At 30.8% G+C, this 13,641-nt stretch overlaps 1 protein-coding gene across 1 annotated transcript in view; it reads right to left on the bottom strand.

Annotated features, from left to right (window-relative positions):
- The window catches only part of LOC119832230, a 55,051-nt gene extending 41,613 nt beyond the window's left edge, over positions 1 to 13,438 (bottom strand). Inside the window, exon 1 of the mRNA XM_038355883.1 lies at positions 13,264 to 13,438. The gene's annotated coding sequence lies outside the window, so the exon portion shown is untranslated. The remainder of the gene's footprint in view (positions 1 to 13,263) is intronic.
- Between the last annotated feature and the right edge of the window lie 203 nt (positions 13,439 to 13,641).

The following is a 13,641-nucleotide window of genomic DNA, read 5'->3' as shown; positions in this document are numbered from 1 at the left end:
TTTATTAACGTCGACACGGAGCAGTTCGGAAATACTGTATATCTATGTTATTACCATTTTTAATGAAACAATAACCATAAAAGCAAACAACAAGATCTGTGTATGCTAATATAAGATAAAATGAATGTTTCCTCGCTAACAATAAAATTGTTCCGCCCTGTCTTCGCTCCTCTACGCGTCGTTAATTATAAATCTGTGTTTTTGTTAATTCATCCACTGCATGGTCCAAATGTAAGCGAATTGTGTTTATATTTTGACTCTTCATTACACTTCGAACATTCTCGAACACTTTTAAAGTTAAACTGGATTAAAATATGACGTGTGTGAGTTCATTCATCTTACATACAAAGTACATATAACGTGAAAGTAGTAAAACAATAAAGGTAGCTAATTGTTTTAATTTGTGATAATTTTGTACAAAAAGTATATTGAGAACTTTTTCTTCACTTTGCTTGAAATCTCTTTGTTGCTATTTGTACCAATTGTGTAAATACATACATATCTGTACAACAGTTTTTTAATTGTAATTTAACATGACAATAAAAACAAAGAAAAAAATTGCATAAACTGTTGGATTTAAAACCGACACTATGTCTAATACAATCAATACAAGTGGTAGGTAACCATTTACCATCAAGCAACTAACATAATAATTTCTCAACATAATAAGCTTCGATTACGCTCCGTTGACCCAATACGGACGAGTGAAGACAGAGTATCGCTCTCTGCAATTAGACAATAATAATTACTCGGTCATTAGATGCAAAGCCTTCCTTGAAACATGTATGTTTGCAATGACATAAATTGCTTTCCCTGAATTGCTTTAAAAGATCCAACAACAATGATGTAGAACATTTATAAAGTAATCAGTACATGTTCGGATTAAACTATAAACAATGCAAGCACCTTACAGTAGTAATCCTTTTATTTTTACTACTTATTCGTATACAGGTTGCTCTAAAATTTTCTGTGACAATTGTGTAGAAAACTTTGAACATATTATTTTGGTCTGGTTTCGTTTAATAATATATAACATAACGTATAACTATGCATAACATTTGATTAGGATTAGTGACAGAAGAAAGCAGTTCATTTTCAATAATTTTATGGCGTTAATAAATATCCAGGAAAATTATAATCATATGATGAAATATCAATCTTCAGTGTTAATTTAGAGACCTGACTATGTATGCTGCATTTAATATCATTCGTATTTCATGAACATACTGTATACAAATGCGTAACAGAGCCAATTAGTTATGTACTAATGCATTGCGTACATAAATATAAAGACGTTAATCTACTGGGTTGAAAAACTTGATGACGGAGACTTGAGTGGAGTTAATAGCTCGACACTGGGTTTAGCAAAAACATGCGCAGCCTGAAATCTCGTCTTCGCGTATAATTTCTTTTTTTACTTCACGATCTCAATGATCTTTTACACCGAGTATTGAGTTTTCTAATTTACGCTTTTGATATTTTTTTTAATAACTATCACAGTTGTATGATTCAGTGTAGTTGGAATAGACAATTTGTTTTGCTTTATTATATTATTTATAACTGTGAAGCATGAAAACGAAAGGAATCTTTGTAGTTTGATTTGAAGTAAGAATGGTTTATCAAATTGAGATCAGTTATTTGACTTTGTATGAACGTAAATTTCGATCGATGTTCAGTAGACATTTTAACACTAGGTTTACCTAAAACTTTTAAATGTCCTACTCTTATTGTTTTTTTATGCTCATATATCATTACAGGACCTCTGCGAATGCAAATCGAAAGGAAAAGGATTACAGGTCTTCGAACTTCGCAACGAACAAAATACAATAATACATATAACACAGTGTCCGATTCTCACATTTAAAATGTTTCATATCACAATATATTTGTATACATCCTTGCTTCATTACCATGTTTTATTAATTCTCCTTCTCTTATGACAACTCAACTAGCACGACAAACGGGCCATTCACGAAAAACGCTACAATTTGGACCAAACATAACAAGGCCGACACAGTTAGGCGCTTAATAAAACGCATCACGCGCGCGTTACGGATATTTTAATTTTAAGTTCACACGGGCTGCGTGGTTTATTTCAGACATAGCATTAATATTAATAGGCTATATCGCGAATACGGTTTGTACAAGCTTGCGTAGCGTCATGCAGTGACATACTTGTGAATGAATGGTGTGGCCGTGACCTTATTCCGTGCGTATTGCCAATGCTATACTGTGCAATTCATCTAAGAATGGGAACGTCAATGACCCTTTTGTGTCAAATAACATTTTAAAAAACGATTTACTTACAAATACCTTTTTGCATATTAAGATATAACATCAAATTTAAATGAAATGTTTAATGGCTTGTACGTAATTATTCATTGGTTTGAATTTAGAGCACAATTTACAGTCACAATATTATGGCGATCCTATTCTTAGTTGAATCGCATAACGAGCAGTTTTCGCGCTGCGCGGTGTCAGATCATGGTTTATGATTATGATTAGTCATTGCGTATGCTTGAAGGGTCTGCGCATGATGTTTCGTGGGCTTCTATTTGTTATGAGCGACCTTACTCAGTGCAGTTGTAATACCGCGTTATCAGCTATTATTATAGACATAATGATTGTGATTAGTTGCGCTTAAGTTTAACTGCGCACTATATTACGTAAGCTTCTGTTTGTTCTAAAATAGGAAAGCGCCTCTGTTTATTTAATAATAACGTTTCATTCATATTAGTTTATTAAGATTGTTGCTTTTTACTTTTAATTAAATAATACCAATGTATCACTGATGTCTAATTGTGGGTAGTAAAATGAACATTATTACAAAACTAATTTGACATACATACGTTGCTATATCGTTTAGGACCTGTAATTAAATATTATACCAAATTATCAATACGTTATTTATACCAGAGATAAAATAAGTGAGTTTGTAGGGGATAATTTCTGGAGTCACTGAACCGATTTTAATTCGTTTACCAATAGAATGACACGTTGGGACAATGACATTTAATTTTTATTCCGCGTCATTCCAGGACAAGCTAGTATTAAATTAAATGAGTAATTTGTTAAAGATGCAATATATTTCGTGTGAAATATTTGTCAAAACGAGCACGGCAATTGAGTTACAGTTGTAGAAAGTACTTATTGCATGCCCGTATTATGTGTCAATTACTTTTATGCACGCTACACATTTTGTGACGTGTATTTCCTTGCTATTATTTCGTATTTATTATCAACAGGAAGCACCTACTTACGTGATGACGTGTCCAGTACGTTAATTGGATGCATTAGATTGGTTTTTATTAGCTTACTAGTATGGTAATGAAATGCATGCAAATTTTGATTATATCGTCATCGTTAGGCTATTTTAACACTCTAATAGTTTCATATGTATATTTGTATACAACCGACTCCTTAGAATCGGTTTTGTCCCACATTTAACGGACATGTTTCGTTCAAACTCTGTACACTTATCAAGGTTCACTGACTATAGGTAGAGGAATGCTCCATGTAAGTTTTTGAAAATATTATATACAATTTTTTATCTTTTTTTTTATCAAAATATCTAGGTTTTATACAAGATTTTTTTTCTTCATTTTTTGTTGATCTCATTAAAGTGTGTTTTATAGTTTTTTTATTATATAATTATTGTACTTTTATCGCCTCAAGCTAATCTAACAAGAGTTTTATAAAAGAAGTTGGCATTTGTTATCCGCTACCATTGTACCTACTGTTTCATTCACAGATTTTAGTCTCGTAATGCTAAAAAACAAAATAAAAAAATCTATTAAAATTATTGCATTCTTAAAGTTCTATTATACATGTTATACAATCTAAAAGAACCATTTAAAGAATTGCTGTCTTTAGGATCGATTATAAAGCAAAAAACATAGTAACTGACTACTGGCCGATCACCGCATTGCTGAGACTTTATAGACATGAATTAAGACTCATCGCTTCCCTCGGCTCTCTTGTTGTTGTTCTTGTTCTCTGTTGATCAGGAATAAAATAATACTGCATTTACGGAAAAAAATCCGTAATTTGTGAAGTTTTTGATATCACTCATTAAATCAATGTTAGATTTTATTAATTAATATATCAATAATATACATAAGGTACTGATTATGATACCACAGTATTATTGTCAATAACTTGTACAATGAATTTATGGAAATAATACATAAATAACACACTATTCGAAATCATGCGTATTATGATTATGATTTTAAAATTGCAATAGAATCTGTAAATAATCTTATATTATCACACAATTCCCAATACTTGGCTTCTATTACAGTCACCATATCCCTATAATTCCGAAGGACGATCCCACGGCATCCATAATAATGTCGCTGGTTTATCAATCGCTGGGAAAATCTATAATCATCCGTTGATAATATTATACGAGGGGACAGAACTTAATGCCGGAAGAAAAAATTATGGTTATTGCATGTAAATCTTTTGCGTGTTATCGAGATCATTTTATGTGGCAAAAACTGGGTTTAATAATAATTTTATAAAATAATAAAAAAGTAATAATATTAGACGACTTTTGGCGATATGAATCGCGACTTTCTCAAATTTACATTTAAAATCGGAACATGAATTAATTAGATATAAATGTTGTGATTTTGTTATATAACGAAATTATTATTCTTTTGGGTCATATGAAGAAAAAAACAATTACCTACAACATATAGGTATAGAATGCGACTTGTCTATTATTATTTTATAATCCATCTGTTTAAAAAAATCCGAAATCAATTTAGCGGATTTTGAAACAGCAGCAAATAACATAATATAACATACACACTTCTCGATTATTATCTGATGTTATAAACGCAACATTATAATTTTACTCATACCTTCATTTATACATTTAATAACCAATCAATTCTCCATATTATTACATTATATTTAACATATACGTCTAAAACACGGTAAAACAACGCTGTTAGATTTATATAATTCTGAATATTGAGGAAATGCCGCCATATTACTTTTTCGCGGTAAACTGCATAAAACCGATTATACTGTATATTGTATACAGAATGTTTCGGTATCGAGCTATAGTTGGAATGGCAGGTGCATGTGATCCTGTTTTACGTATTTATGTGAAGAAAAATAGACACTGTTAGTGTTCATTCACTCTGGACCGCTTTAGAATCGAGATGTGCAATTATATTACACTTGGTCTTTCTAATGATGCCACGAAAGGAATTTAGGATAAATTATTGTTGAATTAAATGTTTGTTTAATGATCTTATTGCAATAAAGCCACTCGTTGTCACTTTTTCTGCTAATAACTCGTGTCGGTTTTGTGAATTTGTAAAACAATGCACTTTAAAACGAAATATTGTGTTCATATATTTTGTTTTACGTATTGACGTTTTGTTTCACGTTTTCAGTCCCACGACAGCTATTTCATTAATAACGGCATTATGTCGGACGATTTCATTGCTTTCATTTACAAATCATTTACAAATTCATAATAGAAATCAAATTTGTTTCATTTTAAAGGGATTCAAACAGATTCATTATACTTACATATCGTCTGGTTAACACACGTTCTTATTACGCATACAACCAGAGAACAATAACTTACATGTCCATTATAAACACATGTAATTTAAATGATAATGTCTATAACAATGCCTTCTACGGATTAAAAATTTCTTCATTGCGCATAACCTCGTGATGATTCGATGCCATATACAGAAATAAGTAATAACACATGCAGCATTGTTACCTTCATTCAAATAGTGGTATACTAATATTTTTAAAGTCAATAATAATTACACTCAGTAAAGCTGTATTATGGTGTCATCGACCTTACAGTAGCGCTTGTTCGTCTTATCTCAAGATTTGTCTGCAGATTATCACGCCCGATACCCCATTATAAGTGAACAAAGACTCTCGAAAAATAATTGTTGTAATTAAACGCTTATAATAATACTAACCGTGGTGTATTGTATACAATCGGCCTTATGTACATCTGATCGAGTAATGATAGCTATGGAATTGTTTATGTAGATAGAATTATGTATATTTCTTCTTTTTTGTTAATTATTGGTGTGGAGTTGCATATTTTAATATTTATTGCCGATATCAGTTCGTCTTTTCTAATATGAGTTCTAGAAGAATCTAATTAATAAAACTATATATCAGTACAATTTTATTAAATGGTTGTATAAATAAACGTAATGAGACACACGGAGAGTATCGTTAGCGGTATCCCTACGGCATTATTTCGGCAATTTATTCTCTCTCAGCATGGGGCCATGTCTAAAGATCTTTACAATGGTTGCCAGCGAATATCTATATAGATAAAGTAACTGTAGTAGCATTAAATTGAGAGTTCTATTAAAATAATACGAGTATTAGCTACCATCTACTTTTATAACCATTTTCTAGTTAAAATCAGATTCAAATCTTTTGTATTCATGTCAACATTAACAAGTATAGTAAGATTTACACGCCAGTTATCATTAAATGTCGCCTGTACCGAGAAGAATTTGCGAGAAACTGAACAGATTTCTTTTCTTTCTTTAACTTTAGCATAGCTACAGTTCACTAACATTTGAAATATGATATTATTCATATATATACCAAAATCAATCAATCAATTCAAAATCTTTTACTGTTATATGTTCAGTAAGTGTGATCGGAGAGTATACCTTATATTTAATTTCAATTAGCAAAGGATTTCTAATGCTCACCATTTATAACATTTCGCGTTAATTTTAAAATAATATACATAAGTACCTGCATGTGTACAGAACCTACATATGTCTGCCAAAAAGTATTTTGAATTTACATCAATTTTAATTTGCCGTAATCGACAAACGAATGAAACTGTAGAAAAATGTGTCACAGCAAAGATTACTCAGAAAAACAAATAAAATTTTCTCATTATTAAAATGATCACGATGGTACATTTGTTCAATTACTTTGTCACGAGAGCATGTGTGTTTAGAAACCACGAGGAGAGAGTAATCACGTAACAGATTAATTTTTGCAAAGGTAATTAGGTAATTAGATACATACTATTCGCAATTCGAATGTAACACTTTCACCAACCTTTGTTGTACTTAATTGAGTGTCGGGATTTTTTATGCAGCCGCATCACTGTTTGCTTACCAAGTATCACACTCAAAGAAACGTAGTCTACGGAGTGAGGATTGGACCTTCGATCTTGTTGAGTTGGTTTTATATCAAATGTTAGGTCTGTCCTCATATTAAGCAGGGATAGGCTTTCACATCTACAATTTTCAGCATAGTTAGAGGTTACATTGCTTTAGTCCAAGTCAATAAACATGTGATATAATTTGTTTTATTTTTTTATCAACATTTAACGATTTTGTATTGTATTTAAAGAAAGTATTGATATCTATTTGTGTATTATTAAGAGAGTGTCATCATCATATTAACGATAATAATACAAAGAACTGCCTTAATAGGGTTCGATATAAAAAAAAAAACTAGTTTAAGTAATTACGTATCATACTATATTTTAAGATTGTAGCTTCTGATTGCGTGTAGGTACAAAAGTACCTCATGTACCTCATACATGTGAGGTCCGTTGATTCAATGTCAAAATTCACAATAATGTGATGGATTATGAATGGATTATTTTTACATTAAGGTTATTAAAGAATGATTATTATGACCATATATGCTTACTTTCCATTCATATGAATAATCAAAAACATTACCAAATAACACCTTTAGGCCTGCATTACAAATTAATACAATAATAATTTCCCAATGTTCTTTATTCACTACTATTCTTTATTCAATACTATACGCGTGTATGTGTAATGATTAATTAATTATTCGGTTATCTTGCAATATAGTACTGCTGTAATTGACAATAATTTACGTCTCTTATAAAATAGCCAGCATATTTTTCTATGTCCATCTATTACAGTTATATAAAACAATTTGTGAGAAACGCCTAAGTACATAAAATACATATAATGTGCACATTAATTTGAAAATATATAATTCAAATAGTCATGTAATCTAACTCCGTTTTGTATCACTGGACGTGATGTCCATTTCTCTTTTTTTTATAAAATAAGAGTACTCGATCATGAATCACCCACAAATGTACTTAAATCACCGCAACAAAGGGGCAATTTAAACAAATTAAACCGTTTTCGCCTTCAAGCGGCGTGTCAAAAGTCAAAACATTAGCCGAAACAGCCGAATCGCCTTCTATATTGCGTTAGCGAAAGCGTTCGAAGACAAAACTAATTTAACATCAAAGATTACAGCCCATTCATTCGTAATAGTGCCCGGAAAAAATGGGAAGTTTTTATGAATGAAGCTTGCGTGATACAGAGTCACAATAATTTGGTCGCTTTGTACTTCCACCACGCCGTATAAGAGCTACGGATATGGTTAACAAATTACTTACTTTCATTCGATTAGTCGTGATTTGCTGTACTTTTTGCGCGCCGACCTTTGGCGATGTTTAATTATTTAAACTATTCGTGATTGTTGTGTGATGTAAATACGGAAGTAATTACAAGTTCGCCAATCGCATAGAAATGCTTAACGTCAGCTGGTTTTCATTTGTCATGGTATATACTAGATTGATGTTTACATTGTTGGATATAATTTCTCTTATTTGGTTATAATTGGAATGATAGTGTATCTTGCTTCACTCTGTGATAAAAATTATGTCTTTTTTTTCATAGAAGCCTTTATAAAAATTAACAAGCACAACTAAACTTTTACTTTATGCTAGTTAATAGTACTATTATTTATAATTACTTGAATTTTTATATAATCGCTTAAGTTGCTTGATTATTAGACATGATATTAGCTTCTTAAAAAGCAATACTTTTTACATTACTTATGCTTATTTTATATCATGGATGGATTCGGATTTCTTAGATTCAATCACGTCCGCTACACTCAGTAACAACTTTCAACTCATTATTTCACTTAAAATACCTTATTGCAATGCAGTAAAAGCCTTTTTCCATCGGTGACCACGACATTGCCGTTCTGCACCAAAAAATTGCTAAAGCACTCCTAGGAATGCTAATGTAATTAGACAGCTGAAAGCCATCGAAATATCGAGCAAGTTGGTATCCAATTACAATGGATGAATTATCCATACGTACATATATCTCTTATATAATTCTTAAATATCGAATATCATTCTAGTGTTACTTTGGCATATTTTCGTCACAATAACCACTAGTTAATGTATCATTAGATATTATTACGCAATAAATTGATGTTTCTCCTTACCATGTTTTTTTAATCCAACTGGGCGTTAAACTTTAAAGTACTACTAGATACAAACTTGCTCTCTATTTTTAGCCTTATCACGAAGAAGAAAATATGTTAATCATGACACTACTTGCGCCCCGCGATTTCACCCGCTAACAAAACGAGTGGTAAAATATTTCATCTTTGATTTTTACTTATATGATTGCACCCGGATCTTCAATTATTTTCGCTCCAAACTCCATTCAAATCGGTGCTCAGTTTTAGTCGTAATAGCGTAAAAAACAAATAGACAGATATACACTATTAGAATATTGCGTGTTAAGATGTCATAAACATACTTCAGCTACAAGAAACGAGTAAAATTAAAATGAAACATACTTATGAGAAACATACTGTTTTCTAAAGCAGTCCAAAATAATACCTTTTATCTAAGTGAAAAAGCCCCCAATAATTAAACCCAATATAAGGTAAACACAAAATATCTGCAAATATAAACAATATGCACTAAGCAATAGTCTTGAAAGAACTGGATGTGGTTATAAAGAAATAAACGCAATATGTTTAGTATTATGGTAAAGCAAGTTTTACGTTTTAGCGCAAGTCCTCTATAAAAGAAAATGAAGTCTTGTACAGTATGAGAATTATATTTATCATATTCATTGATTATTAATTAATGATTACTTCAATATATCAATATGAATGAGTTTTTAATAAGTACCTATATATGTACACATAAATATGTAACCTACTATATGTATAATATATAATAAAGAAATAAAGAAACACAAATTGAATTCGCTATATAGAACTGAATTTTAAAAAGGTGTTATTGCAATAAACACAAAGAAAGAATTTAATGCAGTACGTTTGTAATTTAGAAATCTCTAGAACTATTTGGTTTATTTTTTACAAACATAAATCATACATGTTACAAATATATCTAGTTTCAAAAAAATTATAATAATATGAAACGCGTTTTCTTCTGGGAAACGCAATGGTAAAATTTCCGCCACTTCAGAAATGACCACAAAACCAAGCTAATCAAAATAAAATTAAATGCCACATAAAGTTTACTGTATGCGAAAATCCCGCGCATTTCAATTTCAATGACTTCCTGAACCATAAAATCTATTTATCACTAGCTGGCAATTTTCTCAAATAAGCTGAGGAAATAAATTTAACATTCGCAGTTTATGTCCAGTCTGTTATTACGACACTCCGTGATACGGTTCTGCACGGACTTATGATATTTTCACCGTTAGTATAGGAAGAGAAACAAATTTAAGGGAAGCAAACCAAAAACCATAACTAATAGCTTTATCATAGTATTATATGGCCTGGTTCTAAATTTGGTACTAAAGTCACGAGTGCGCCGAATTAATTTTGTAAAGAAGATTGAATTTAAGATTATTTAATAGATATGATAATTTAACGAACTTAGTTTATGTATATAAAATTGACACTTATGAGTTTTTAACAATTTAGTTATTTGATTAACATCAATTCAAGTTATGAGGGCATATCGCGAATCAACAATAATTATATTAAATTTCTCACAACAACGAAACGGGTCGTTCAAAATAGGATTAAATATTATATGTACAATTATGTAACTATGTTTTTAGGAAAGCAAAAAAGTGCATCAAATTACTTACATAAGCATTCTCAGTTTATTAATTGAACATGCATACAATTTTAAAGTTGCGACAGATTTTCTCCATTGCATCGATATTATCTAAAAATATACGTTACACTTATACAGTGTTATGTTTCATTAAAAAAATAACGGACGCCAATTACCTTAATGCTTTTCTTTGATCTCGAATTAAGTTCATGCTTTGTAATATCTTTAATCCGTGTACAAGCTGTTTTAGCCAGCAGCTAAATACGATAACGGTTACCACGTAAGTATATAAGTTTTATACCAAACATTGTTATATTACAGCGTCCATAAAACCATTCTGGTAAAATTGACAATTCATTAGAATCGATTAAATCAAAATATGAAATGTATTATTCCATATTCACGTTACCGTTTTGACGATAATCGATTAACGAATCGTTTTACGCATGTTTCCGTGAAAGTTTGCCAGCACAGGTGACGTAGAAAGTGATTATTCGGGGACGCATCCGATTTGTGTGACACATTATAGTGGATGGATCGATTTTTAATAAAGCATTTTCTCTCGTGTCGAATTTCAATGAAGTGTCGTATCGAATCGGCGCTAATAGCAACACAAATGCCTATCGATATAGGAAAACGAATTAGATAATCTCGGCCCATTTATAGGTATAGTCGGTATTGTACATAGAGCTCGCTGATGGAATATAAATTTAATTTGTGGTCGAAGATGCGAGACGTGCACGGTGGTTGCTGATCTTGGAAGTAGACTAGTTATGAATTTGTTTATGACGAACTCGTTTGCAAACAGAATTTCTATGAGCTTAAAGAATTTAACTTTGGTATGTATTACATTCATTATTTCCCTACGCGAAATGTGGAAAGGTATTTCCCTATATGATTAATCTGTTTTAATTTTATGACTAAAGTTAAAACCGTTGTTTTTATATTCGAACTAAGTTAACGTTAAAGTTAAAGTTAACTTAATAATTAAAAAAAAAGTCTTCATACCCAAATCTACAAGACACCATAAAACATTTTTCTTACTTGCTTCTTAAATATAATTAGACAATTAACCATTGTATCTATTTAAATTTAAACGTATATTACGTTTAATACACTTAAACATGACTGTATCGATTTCATAAATTATTTTCACAACTGAAAGCTACTGAGCACGAATCTGTGTTTTATTTTTATTACTATCACGGGTCAATCAGGGCGAATCCTGGATGTGCAGCTAGTGCAAAATTAATTTCATATAAAAAAATCACAGATTGAAATTTACCCATATGTAGACAAAATAGGAAAGACCTGGATACATTTTGGCATAATATGTAAAAAATTGTGACGAGAAGTGGCTTAAAAAAATCAATATATTGTAATATAATATAATAATATTTTGCGCCAAATTGATTTATTAATAAATTAATAATATTTATAACACGATTTACTTGATTCTTGCATTAGATAACTCGAATGTTAAAAAATATTTATTTTAAGGTACTAGAAATAACAAACAATAAGCGAAGAATACATATATTATAAATTAGTTATTGAACACTAACTAAAACTATACACTAATATATCCTTTAAATGGAAAAAAAGTTATTATTTAATCGTAAGTATATGATCAGAAAATCTAAAAGGCGAGATTTTGCCTTAAGGTCTGAGAAAATTTATTATAAACTCCACCGTTTATTTGCATATGCAGCATATACGTTTTTGCTTGGATTGTAGCCGTTTATCTCTAATTGCGCATATAATATCGGTTCAAGTTAGGTGAGGCCGTGTTCCGGATTACTACTACTGAATTAACTTGGCCAATAATTCTCAGACTCCTCCGATATGCTAAATAAGGCGTTTCGGACTGAGATGAAATGCAGATTCCCTGAAACACGCTCCAAGTACAGTTTCAATTTACGTGGTTTGCTTTTTAAATATATAAGATTTTGTTTTGTTGTTAAAACCGACGGTAAATTTATAAGATTTGAATCTTGATTAGATTTAATATGATAGTAAGACGTAAAGTAATGAATAAAAATTTAAACTTGTTGCTTTGCCTTTTTTTTTATATAGATTTTTATGCGTTCTTATTTAATTTTAGCTGAATATATTTTAAATATAAAGGATATTATATTAAATGAATAGTGGTCTATGCGATGTTTGGTGATTAATTTTAGTGATGAAAATTATTTAAATCAAATTAAGTTAGACAATAATATACCTATTATAAATATGTATTATCTAATATATCTCAATTATTCATAGATACTTTTTGTGCAAAATTTATTTATGTATACGAGTAGTTTAATTTTATTGTAAAAGTGCAATAATAATTTATTCTATTTTAAATTAGGCATTTTTTTTCAGAAAAGTAAACTTACCACTTATCAAAGCTGCAGCACTCGGAAAATAAAAAAGAAAAAAAAATTAAACACAATTCGAAATTCAAATTCACTGACACAAGACACGGATGCGTAGTCTGCGTGTGAGCGCAACGTTCGCGCGCACGTTGACGTACTCGCGATTCAAGTGGTGCGCCGCGTGCAATGCGCGCGTTTATACGTCGACAAGGGGTGTATACACTTTCGCTGCAAGACTCGATTTCGGGGTTGGGATCAGCACCTGTGCCCTAAGGCGGAGGGCAGATGTATTGTCTAATGTCAATTTTGACATGTTCAAAGACCACAATGCCAATAGCAATTATGATTTGACAGTAATAGCTAATTACGTGCTTAAACTAATAACCGTAGTAACTTGTA

This window comes from Zerene cesonia, chromosome 15 (genome assembly GCF_012273895.1).
Source record: "Zerene cesonia ecotype Mississippi chromosome 15, Zerene_cesonia_1.1, whole genome shotgun sequence".
NCBI lineage: Eukaryota > Metazoa > Arthropoda > Insecta > Lepidoptera > Pieridae > Zerene > Zerene cesonia.
The sequence above is the reverse complement of the archived record's forward strand: the minus strand, read 5'-3'. Positions and strand labels throughout refer to the sequence as shown.